Source organism: Oncorhynchus mykiss, chromosome 15 (assembly GCF_057628025.1).
Source record: "Oncorhynchus mykiss isolate SJ-2025 chromosome 15, ASM5762802v1, whole genome shotgun sequence".
NCBI lineage: Eukaryota > Metazoa > Chordata > Actinopteri > Salmoniformes > Salmonidae > Oncorhynchus > Oncorhynchus mykiss.
In genome coordinates, this window is record NC_143036.1 from 83384867 (window position 1) to 83397396 (window position 12530).

Genomic DNA, 12530 nt, shown 5'->3' on the forward strand with positions numbered 1-12530 from the left:
GGGTTAACTGCCTTGCTCAGGGCCCGGGGAACAGTGGGTTAACTGCCTTGCTCAGGGCCCGTGGAACAGTGGGTTAACTGCCTTGTTCAGGGCCCGGGGAACAGTGGGTTAACTGCCTTGTTCAGGGCCCGGGGAACAGTGGGTTAACTGCCTTGCTCAGGGCCTGGGGAACAGTGGGTTAACTGCCTTGCTCAGGGCCCGGGGAACAGTGGGTTAACTGCCTTGCTCAGGGCCCAGGGAACAGTGGGTTAACTGCCTTGCTCAGGGCCCGGGGAACAGTGGGTTAACTGCCTTGCTCAGGGCCCGGGGAACAGTGGGTTAACTGCCTTGCTCAGGGCCCGGGGAACAGTTGGTTAACTGCCTTGCTCAGGGCCCGGGGAACAGTGGGTTAACTGCCTTGTTCAGGGCCCGGGAAACAGTGGGTTAACTGCCTTGTTCAGGGCCCGGGGAACAGTGGGTTAACTGCCTTGCTCAGGGCCCGGGGAACAGTGGGTTAACTGCCTTGCTCAGGGCCCGGGGAACAGTGGGTTAACTGCCTTGCTCAGGGCCCGTGGAACAGTGGGTTAACTGCCTTGTTCAGGGCCCGGGGAACAGTGGGTTAACTGCCTTGTTCAGGGCCCGGGGAACAGTGGGTTAACTGCCTTGCTCAGGGCCTGGGGAACAGTGGGTTAACTGCCTTGCTCAGGGCCCGGGGAACAGTGGGTTAACTGCCTTGCTCAGGGCCCAGGGAACAGTGGGTTAACTGCCTTGCTCAGGGCCCGGGGAACAGTGGGTTAACTGCCTTGCTCAGGGCCCGGGGAACAGTGGGTTAACTGCCTTGCTCAGGGCCCGGGGAACAGTTGGTTAACTGCCTTGCTCAGGGCCCGGGGAACAGTGGGTTAACTGCCTTGTTCAGGGCCCGGGAAACAGTGGGTTAACTGCCTTGTTCAGGGCCCGGGGAACAGTGGGTTAACTGCCTTGCTCAGGGGAAGAACGTCAGATTTTTTTACCTTGTCAGCTCAGGGATTCGATCCAGCAACCTTCCGCTAACTGGCCCAACGCTCCAACCACTAGGCTACCTGCTGGTTACTGACCCAACGCTCCAACCTCTAGGCTACGTTTGGTTCCTAATTGAGTAGTCTATTCAGGACGTGAATTTAAATTAAATTGATGATTTGCTTATTGTTGTTCTGTGAGGAGGAAGAGGGAGGTTGGGGGGAGGGAGGAGGTGGACTCCAGAGATTAATGACTCCCTTTCTGGCCCACTGTGTATTACCTTTGGATGGGCTTTGGATCAATCTTCATTAACAGTTCACATTATGCTTCACAACTAGCCAACACCCACCCTGTTCATTCCCCACCCTGTTCATTAACTTTAGTTTCAACCCTGTTACAGTCCATTCTAGGGGACTTCAGTTTCAACACTGTTTTCCTTTCTACCTCTCATCCATTCAGTTAGCTGTCCTTTCTACCTCTCACCCGTTCAGTTAGCTTGTCCTTTCTACCTCACCCATTCAGTTAGCTGTCCTTTCTACCCCTCACCCATTCAGTTAGCCTGTCCTTTCTACCCCTCACCCATTCAGTTAGCCTGTCCTTTCTACCTCTCACTCATTCAGTTAGCCTGTCCTTTCTGCCTCTCACCCATTCAGTTAGCCTGTCCTTTCTACCTCTCACCCATTCAGTTAGCCTGTCCTTTCTACCTCCCAACCCATTCAGTTAGCTGTCCATTCTAACTCCCAACCCATTCAGTTAGCTGTCCTTTCTACCTCCCAACCCATTCAGTTAGCCTGTCCTTTCTGCCTCTCACCCATTCAGTTAGCCTGTCCTTTCTACCCCTCACCCATTCAGTTAGCCTGTCCTTTCTACCCCTCACCCATTCAGTTAGCCTGTCCTTTCTACCTCTCACACATTCAGTTAGCTGTCCTTTCTACCTCTCACACATTCAGTTACCCTGTCCTTTCTACCTCTCACCCATTCAGTTAGCTTGTCCTTTCTACCTCTCACCCATTCAGTTAGCCTGTCCTTTCTACCTCTCACCCATTCAGTTAGCTTGTCCTTTCTACCTCTCACCCATTCAGTTAGCCTGTCCTTTCTACCTCTCACCCATTCAGGTATCCTGTCCTTTCTACCCCTCACCCATTCAGTTAGCCTGTCCTTTCTACCTCTCACCCATTCAGTTAGCTTGTCCTTTCTACCTCTCACCCATTCAGTTAGCCTGTCCTTTCTACCTCTCACCCATTCAGTTAGCCTGTCCTTTCTACCTCTCACCCATTCAGTTAGCCTGTCCTTTCTACCTCTCACCCATTCAGTTAGCTTGTCCTTTCTACCTCTCACCCATTCAGTTAGCCTGTCCTTTCTACCTCTCACCCATTCAGGTATCCTGTCCTTTCTACCCCTCACCCATTCAGTTAGCCTGTCCTTTCTACCTCTCACCCATTCAGTTAGCTTGTCCTTTCTACCCCTCACCCATTAATTTAGCTGTCCCCCCCCCCTCCCACCCACTGAATGCTCACATACTGACAATGCAGCCCAAATGGCTGTGCACTACCATATATAGTGCACTACTTTTGCCCAAAGCCTCATTTGCCCTGGACAAAAGTAGTGCACTATATAGAGAATAGGGTGCTATAAAGTAGTGCACTATATAGGGAATAGGGTGCTATAAAGTAGTGCAATATATAGGGAATAGAGTGCCATTAGTGCCATTAGAGTGCCACATGGATTCTTGCACATTCACAGGTGTACAGCAACGTGTTAGATGCCTAGTACTCCCTATTTTAAACCTGTGGTTTTATCCCGTTTTTGAAGTAGAACCACCTACAGTGCTGAAACTTAATTTCTTACCACTTTGCTATTTTAATGAATTCAGAACTACTTACAATTCCATTAGGTGTTTCAAACCACTATAGCACAAATCACCTACAGTGCCGACACTGAATTGTGACATCAAAAAAGAATTGTAATTACCATAATGTATTCTATTTTAATGTTTAGAATTCAGAACTACTTACAGTTCAATTAGAATTCAAACCACTCTCTGTTCCATCTAGCCAGCCAATCATTCTTTCCCAAGCAGGGATTCTTAAGCAGCGTATCGCAGGCACATTGGTTTGGATTAACAGTGATTGGTGGTTTAGGATTCTGAAAGTCTAATATTGAAGTCTCCGCCTCCCACGCTTTCTTTTACCCAGGAGACAGTATGCAGATGGTAGCTTGTCATTGTGAATGTTCAGGCAAAGAGGTAAAACTAGCTCTATAGATTCAGGTATCTAGTGCTGCTCCTTCAGCCTCCTGCTGGGTCTCTAACTGCCCCTACAGCCCCCTGCTGGGTCTCTAACTGCCCCTACAGCCCCCTGCTGGGTCTCTAACTGCCCCTACAGCCCCCTGCTGGGTCTCTGTCTCTAACTGCACCTACAGCCCCCCATTTTCAATGACGGCCTAGGAACAGTGGGTTAACTGCCTGTTCAGGGGCAGAACGACAGATTTGTACCTTGAGGTAAAACTAGCTCTATAGATTCAGGTATCTAGTGCTGCTCCTTCAGCCCCCTGCTGGGTCTCTGACTGCCCCTACAGCCCCCTGCTGGGTCTCTAACTGCCCCTACAGCCCCCTGCTGGGTCTCTAACTGCCCCTACAGCCCCCTGCTGGGTCTCTAACTGCCCCTACAGCCCCCTGCTGGGTCTCTAACTGCCCCTACAGCCCCCTGCTGGGTCTCTGTCTCTAACTGCCCCTACAGCCCCCTGCTGGGTCTCTAACTGCCCCTACAGCCCACTGCTGGGTCTCTAACTGCCCCTACAGCCCCCTGCTGGGTCTCTAACTGCCCTACAGCCCCCTGCTGGGTCTCTAACTGCCCCTACAGCCCGCTGCTGGGTCTCTGTCTCTAACTGCCCCTACAGCCCCCTGCTGGGTCTCTAACTGCCCCTACAGCCCCCTGCTGGGTCTCTAACTGCCCCTACAGCCCCCTGCTGGGTCTCTAACTGCCCTACAGCCCCCTGCTGGGTCTCTAACTGCCCCTACAGCCCGCTGCTGGGTCTCTGTCTCTAACTGCCCCTACAGCCCCCTGCTGGCTCTCTAAATGCTTGTTTGGGTAGAAACCTAGCTAGATGTCTCAGACTGTAGGTTGTTGTTTGGGTAGAAACCTAGCTAGATGTCTCAGACTGTAGGTTGTTGTTTGGGTAGAAACCTAGCTAGATGTCTCAGACTGTAGGTTGTTGTTTGGGTAGAAACCTAGCTAGATGTCTCAGACTGTAGGTTGTTGTTTGGGAAGAAACCTAGCTAGATGTCTCAGACTGTAGGTTGTTGTTTGGGTAGAAACCTAGCTAGATGTCTCAGTCTGTAGGTTGTTGTTTGGGTAGAAACCTAGCTAGATGTCTCAGACTGTAGGTTGTTGTTTGGGTAGAAACCTAGCTAGATGTCTCAGACTGTAGGTTGTTGTTTGGGTAGAAACCTAGCTAGATGTCTCAGACTGTAGGTTGTTGTTTGGGAAGAAACCTAGCTAGATGTCTCAGACTGTAGGTTGTTGTTTGGGTAGAAACCTAGCTAGATGTCTCAGTCTGTAGGTTGTTGTTTGGGTAGAAACCTAGCTAGATGTCTCAGACTGTAGGTTGTTGTTTGGGAAGAAACCTAGCTAGATGTCTCAGACTGTAGGTTGTTGTTTGGGTAGAAACCTAGCTAGATGTCTCAGACTGTAGGTTGTTGTTTGGGAAGAAACCTAGCTAGATGTCTCAGACTGTAGGTTGTTGTTTGGGTAGAAACCTAGCTAGATGTCTCAGACTGTAGGTTGTTGTTTGGGAAGAAACCTAGCTAGATGTCTCAGACTGTAGGTTGTTGTTTGGGTAGAAACCTAGCTAGATGTCTCAGACTGTAGGTTGTTGTTTGGGAAGAAACCTAGCTAGATGTCTCAGACTGTAGGTTGTTGTTTGGGTAGAAACCTAGCTAGATGTCTCAGACTGTAGGTTGTTGTTTGGGAAGAAACCTAGCTAGATGTCTCAGACTGTAGGTTGTTGTTTGGGTAGAAACCTAGCTAGATGTCTCAGACTGTAGGTTGTTGTTTGGGTAGAAACCTAGCTAGATGTCTCAGTCTGTAGGTTGTTGTTTGGGAAGAAACCTAGCTAGATGTCTCAGACTGTAGGTTGTTGTTTGGGTAGAAACCTAGCTAGATGTCTCAGACTGTAGGTTGTTGTTTGGGTAGAAACCTAGCTAGATGTCTCAGACTGTAGGTTGTTGTTTGGGAAGAAACCTAGCTAGATGTCTCAGACTGTAGGTTGTTGTTTGGGAAGAAACCTAGCTAGATGTCTCAGACTGTAGGTTGTTGTTTGGGTAGAAACCTAGCTAGATGTCTCAGACTGTAGGTTGTTGTTTGGGTAGAAACCTAGCTAGATGTCTCAGACTGTAGGTTGTTGTTTGGGAAGAAACCTAGCTAGATGTCTCAGACTGTAGGTTGTTGTTTGGGAAGAAACCTAGCTAGATGTCTCAGACTGTAGGTTGTTGTTTGGGTAGAAACCTAGCTAGATGTCTCAGACTGTAGGTTGTTGTTTGGGAAGAAACCTAGCTAGATGTCTCAGACTGTAGGTTGTTGTTTGGGTAGAAACCTAGCTAGATGTCTCAGACTGTAGGTTGTTGTTTGGGAAGAAACCTAGCTAGATGTCTCAGACTGTAGGTTGTTGTTTGGGAAGAAACCTAGCTAGATGTCTCAGACTGTAGGTTGTTGTTTGGGAAGAAACCTAGCTAGATGTCTCAGACTGTAGGTTGTTGTTTGGGAAGAAACCTAGCTAGATGTCTCAGACTGTAGGTTGTTGTTTGGGTAGAAACCTAGCTAGATGTCTCAGACTGTAGGTTGTTGTTTGGGAAGAAACCTAGCTAGATGTCTCAGACTGTAGGTTGTTGTTTGGGTAGAAACCTAGCTAGATGTCTCAGACTGTAGGTTGTTGTTTGGGTAGAAACCTAGCTAGATGTCTCAGACTGTAGGTTGTTGTTTGGGAAGAAACCTAGCTAGATGTCTCAGACTGTAGGTTGTTGTTTGGGTAGAAACCTAGCTAGATGTCTCAGACTGTAGGTTGTTGTTTGGGTAGAAACCTAGCTAGATGTCTCAGACTGTAGGTTGTTGTTTGGGTAGAAACCTAGCTAGATGTCTCAGACTGTAGGTTGTTTTTTGGGAAGAAACCTAGCTAGATGTCTCAGACTGTAGGTTGTTGTTTGGGTAGAAACCTAGCTAGATGTCTCAGACTGTAGGTTGTTGTTTGGGAAGAAACCTAGCCAGATGTCTGACTGCAGTCTACACTACTACATTATAACAGCGAAGGGGCCACGGTGAACTCTTATATGGGGCTCAGCCAGGACTGTTACTTTAGTAACGGAATGAAAACATAAAAAAAAAAAACGTTATTTAACCGATGTTGATGTTTTGGAAACTAGATGGTTAAACGGCCATTGAACAGCTTGGGGAGATTTAATCCTGTGGTGTTATAGGCCCAGAGTCACAGACCGGCGTCCGTCAGTCAAATGACTAAATATAGTAGTGGTGCTCGCATCTCAACTGATACGCATAAACAACACCCTGAAATGAACCTCATGGTCCGTTTTGTAGCATAACAACATAGACGCTAATACAATAACAACGGGGGAGGTTTGTAATGTTTGTACGTCCTAACAGTCTCAGGCATCATTACTCACGATTTAATTCAGGATTATCCGTAACCATGGTAGCATCCACATCTATGTAGAAGTGGTTAGAAACATATTCTAATTTTTTTTTTACATTTGTAATAAAAATGATTCCAAAATGACACCAATATATTATTGACCGTTTATTTATACTGAGAAACAAAATACTCTGGGGAAAAAAACAAACCAAAACTAACATCAAATGTATCCAACAAGTTGGTAGTCGTTGTGTGTTATGAATATGGGATTCAATATTTATCTTTTTACTACTTTAATACACAGAAATTAATTTGTCCCAATAGTTTTGCTCCCTTTAAATAGTAGACTATGTACATAAAGTGCTGTAAATTTCAAAACGGTTCACCCGATATGGATGGAAATACCCTCAAATGAAAGCTGACAGTCTGACCTTTCACCTCATAGTCATTCTATGATCAAATCCAAACCTTTTGGAGTATAGAGCCAAAATAAGGATATCATGCTTCACTGTCCCCATAATTACAGAAGACACTATATTTTATTCTCAGTAGACTGACTAGTCCAGTATGTGTTTTATTCTCAGTAGACTGACTAGTCCAGTAATGTGTTTTATTCTCAGTAGACTGACTAGTCCAGTATGTGTTTTATTCTCAGTAGACTGACTAGTCCAGTATGTGTTTTATTCTCAGTAGACTGACTAGTCCAGTATGTGTTTTATTCTCAGTAGACTGACTAGTCCAGTATGTGTTTTATTCTCAGTAGACTGACTAGTCCAGTATGTGTTTTATTCTCAGTAGACTGACTAGTCCAGTATGTGTTTTATTCTCAGTAGACTGACTAGTCCAGTATGTGTTTTATTCTCAGTAGACTGACTAGTCCAGTATGTGTTTTATTCTCAGTAGACTGACTAGTCCAGTATGTGTTTTATTCTCAGTAGACTGACTAGTCCAGTATGTGTTTTATTCTCAGTAGACTGACTAGTCCAGTATGTGTTTTATTCTCAGTAGACTGACTAGTCCAGTATGTGTTTTATTCTCAGTAGACTGACTAGTCCAGTATGTGTTTTATTCTCAGTAGACTGACTAGTCCAGTATGTGTTTTATTCTCAGTAGACTGACTAGTCCAGTATGTGTTTTATTCTCAGTAGACTGACTAGTCCAGTATGTGTTTTATTCTCAGTAGACTGACTAGTCCAGTATGTGTTTTATTCTCAGTAGACTGACTAGTCCAGTATGTGTTTTATTCTCAGTAGACTGACTAGTCCAGTATGTGTTTTATTCTCAGTAGACTGACTAGTCCAGTATGTGTTTTATTCTCAGTAGACTGACTAGTCCAGTATGTGTTTTATTCTCAGTAGACTGACTAGTCCAGTATTTTATTCTCAGTAGACTGACTATTCCAGTTTATATTTCATTCTCAGTAGACTGACTAGTCCAGTATGTATTTTATTCTCAGTAGACTGACTAGTCCAGTATTTTATTCTCAGTAGACTGACTATTCCAGTTTATATTTCATTCTCAGAAGACTGACTAGTCCAGTATGTATTTTATTCTCAGTAGACTGACTAGTCCAGTATTTTATTCTCAGTAGACTGACTATTCCAGTTTATATTTCATTCTCAGTAGACTGACTAGTCCAGTATATATTATGTAGTGTCAGGCAGGTTACTTTAAAGACTTCAAAGTAAATTTCTTGAAAAACATTTTCTCTGATACTCTTTCCCTATTTGTCTTTTCCTCCAATCCTCACTTCCTCTGTCCCTGCCGCCTCCTCAGAGCACATTGCAGGAGAAGGTTTTAAGGGCGGGTCCTTTGATCTTCTCCTCCAATCCGGTGTGAGAAGGAGGCGAGGACAGAGGATACTAGCAGTTTTCGGACATTGAGACAAATTGAGAAAGTGCCAGCAACGTCTCACGAACACAGTAAACTGTTTCTATGTGTATGGGGAAGGTTTTAAGGGCGGGTCCTTTGATCTTCTCCTCCAATCCGGTTGGAGGCCCAAGCTGTCTCAGAATGTGTTTTCTTCATCTCGTTGATCACTGGTATTAGCAGGGAGGACAAGGACCACTCTGATGGATACTGTCCACTCTAAATCCACACACACACAGACTCTCCAAATCCTCCATTACTTAACTGGATTAAACAGCAGCAGCTACAAACAGCCACATGGTGAAGTCTCTAGAAGAACCAACAGACATTCCACTGCTTTATTATCTACTGCTACTTCCTCTGTTGTTTTACTGACTGCTACTTCCTCTGTTGTTTTACTGACTGCTACTTCCTCTGTTGTTTTACTGACTGCTACTTCCTCTGTTGTTTTACTGACTGCTACTTCCTCTGTTGTTTTACTGACTGCTACTTCCTCTGTTGTTTTACTGACGGACTGCTACTTCCTCTGTTGTTTTACTGACTGACTGATACTTCCTCTGTTTTAAAGAGTGACTGCTTCTTCCTCTGTTTTAGTGACTGACTGCTACTTCCTCTGTTTTACTGACTGACTGCTACTTCCTCTGTTTTACTGACTGACTGCTACTTCCTCTGTTTTAGTGACTGGCTGCTACTTCCTCTGTTGTTTTACTGACTGCTTCTTCCTCTGTTTTAGTGACTGACTGCTACGTCCTCTGTTTTACTGACTGACTGCTACTTCCTCTGTTTTACTGACTGACTGCTTCTTCCTCTGTTTTACTGACTGACTGCTTCTTCCTCTGTTTTAGTGACTGACTGCTACTTCCTCTGTTTTAGTGACTGACTACTACTTCCTCTGTTGTTTTACTGACTGACTGCTACTTCCTCTGTTGTTTTACTGACTGACTGCTACTTCCTCTGTTGTTTTACTGACTGACTGCTACTTCCTCTGCTTTAGTGACTGACTGCTATTTCCTCTGTTTTAGTGACTGACTGCTACTTCCTCTGTTGTTTTACTGACTGACTGCTACTTCCTCTGTTATTTTACTGACTGACTGCTACTTCCTCTGTTGTTTTACTGACTGCTACTTCCTCTGTTTTACTGACTGCTACTTCCTCTGCTTTAGTGACTGACTGCTACTTCCTCTGTTTTACTGACTGACTGTTACTTCCTCTCTGTTGTTTTACTGATGGGCTGCTACTTCCTCTGTTGTTTTACTGACTGCTACTTCCTCTGTTGTTTTACTGACTGACTGCTACTTCCTCTGTTGTTTTACTGACTGCTACTTCCTCTGTTGTTTTACTGACTGACTACTACTTCCTCTGTTTTACTGACTGACTACTACTTCCTCTGTTTTAGTGACTGACTGCTACTTCCTCTGTTGTTTTACTGACTGCTACTTCCTCTGTTGTTTTACTGACTGACTGCTACTTCCTCTGTTGTTTTACTGACTGACTGCTACTTCCTCTGTTGTTTTACTGACTGACTACTACTTCCTCTGTTTTACTGACTGCTACTTCCTCTGTTTTACTGACTGACTGCTACTTCCTCTGTTTTACTGACTGACTGCTACTTCCTCTGTTTTAAAGACTGACTGCTACTTCCTCTGTTTTAAAGACTGACTGCTACTTCCTCTGTTGTTTTACTGACTGACTGCTACTTCCTCTGTTTTACTGACTGCTACTTCCTCTGTTTTACTGACTGACTGCTACTTCCTCTGTTGTTTTACTGACTGACTGCTACTTCCTCTGTTTTACTGACTGCTACTTCCTCTGTTTTACTGACTGACTGCTACTTCCTCTGTTTTACTGACTGACTGCTACTTCCTCTGTTTTACTGACTGACTGCTACTTCCTCCGTTTTAGTGACTGACTGCTACTTCCTCTGTTTTAGTGACTGACTGCTACTTCCTCTGTTTTACTGACTGACTGCTACTTCCTCTGTTTTAAAGACTGACTGCTACTTCCTCTGTTGTTTTACTGACTGACTACTACTTCCTCTGTGGTTTTACTGACTGACTGCTACTTCCTGTGGGTTTACTGACTGACTGCTACTTCCTCTGTTGTTTTACTGACTGACTGCTACTTCCTCTGTTGTTTTAGTGACTGACTGCTACTTCCACTCTAATGTCATCCCTACCATTCACACCCTCTGTCATCCCTACCATTCACACCCAGTCTAATGTCATCCCTACCATTCACACCCTCTGTCATCCCTACCATTCACACCCTCTGTCATCCCTACCATTCACACCCTCTAATGTCATCCCTACCATTCACACCCAGTCTAATGTCATCCCTACCATTCACACCCAGTCTAATGTCATCCCTACCATTCACACACACATCCTATGAAGTCATCACTACCTTGTCCTTCTCAGTATTGTTGTCAGAACAGGAGATGACCGCTTGGCAGGACTAATGCCATGCGGCAGGCAGGCAGGCAGGCAGGCAGGCAGGCAGGCAGACAGACAGGCAGGCAGGCAGGCAGGCAGAGGCAGGCAGGCAGGCAGGCAGGCAGGCAGGCAGGCAGGCACTTGACGTATGAACACTTAGCTGTATTAGTGTCTTTAAGTGTACGAGGTGTTCCCTCACTTAGCTTGTGTCCCCACCAAAAATGGCACCCTATTCCCTATGGATCGTGGTCCAATGTAGTGCACTACATAGGGGATAGTGTTGTATTTGTGTCGTCCTCTGGTACTGGAAGAGGGAAGGAAGGACAGGTTTGTCTCCGCCCGCTAGTTGGCTTTGTCTCGTCCTCTGGTACTGGAAGAGGGAAAGAAGGACAGGTTTGTCTCCGCTAGTTGGCTTTGTCTCGTCCTCTGGTACTGGAAGAGGGAAGGAAGGACAGGTTTGTCTCCGCTAGTTGGCTTTGTCTCGTCCTCTGGTACTGGAAGAGGGAAGGAAGGATAGGTTTGTCTCCGCTAGTTGGCTTTGGCTTTGTCTCGTCCTCTGGTACTGGAAGAGGGAAGGAAGGACAGGTTTGTCTCCGCCCGCTAGTTGGCTTTGTCTCGTCCTCTGGTACTTTCTGAAGTCTTTCACCTTCAGTCTGTGGATGTTTTGGTGGTTTCTGTGAACAAGTGAAGGAAGCTGTAGATGGAGGACATGGTGGTGGTTTCTGGAAACAAGTGAAGGAAGCTGTAGATGGAGGACATGGTGGTGGTTTCTGGGAACAAGTGAAGGAAGCTGTAGATGGTGGTGGTTTCTGGGAACAAGTGAAGGAAGCTGTAGATGGTGGTGGTTTCTGGGAACAAGTGGAGGAAGCTGTAGATGGAGGACATGGTGGTGGTTTCTGGGAACAAGTGAAGGAAGCTGTAGATGGTGGTGGTTTCTGGGAACAAGTGAAGGAAGCTGTAGATGGTGGAGATGGTGGTGGTTTCTGGGAACAAGTGAAGGAAGCTGTAGATGGTGGACATGGTGGTGGTTTCTGGGAACAAGTGAAGGAAGCTGTAGATGGTGGACATGGTGGTGGTTTCTGGGAACAAGTGAAGGAAGCTGTAGATGGTGGACATGGTGGTGGTTTCTGGGAACAAGTGAAGGAAGCTGTAGATGGTGGACATGGTGGTGGTTTCTGGGAACAAGTGAAGGAAGCTGTAGATGGTGGACATGGTGGTGGTTTCTGGGAACAAGTGAAGGAAGCTGTAGATGGTAGTGGTTTCTGGGAACAAGTGAAGGAAGCTGTAGATGGTGGACATGGTGGTGGTTTCTGGGAACAAGTGAAAGAAGCTGTAGATGGTGGACATGGTGGTGGTTTCTGGGAACAAGTGAAGGAAGCTGTAGATGGTGGACATGGTGGTGGTTTCTGGGAACAAGTGAAGGAAGCTGTAGATGGTGGTGGTTTCTGGGAACAAGTGAAGGAGGCTGTAGATGGTGGTGGTTTCTGGGAACAAGTGAAGGAGGCTGTAGATGGTGGTGGTTTCTGGGAACAAGTGAAGGAAGCTGTAGATGGTGGTGGTTTCTGGGAACAAGTGAAGGAAGCTGTAGATGGTGGACATGGTGGTGGTTTC

General features: G+C 45.9%; 1 protein-coding gene across 2 annotated transcripts in view; it reads left to right on the forward strand.

Annotated features, from left to right (window-relative positions):
• large1 (LARGE xylosyl- and glucuronyltransferase 1) overlaps positions 1-12530 on the forward strand; it is a 136017-nt gene that overhangs the window by 75258 nt on the left and 48229 nt on the right. The window lies entirely within an intron of this gene.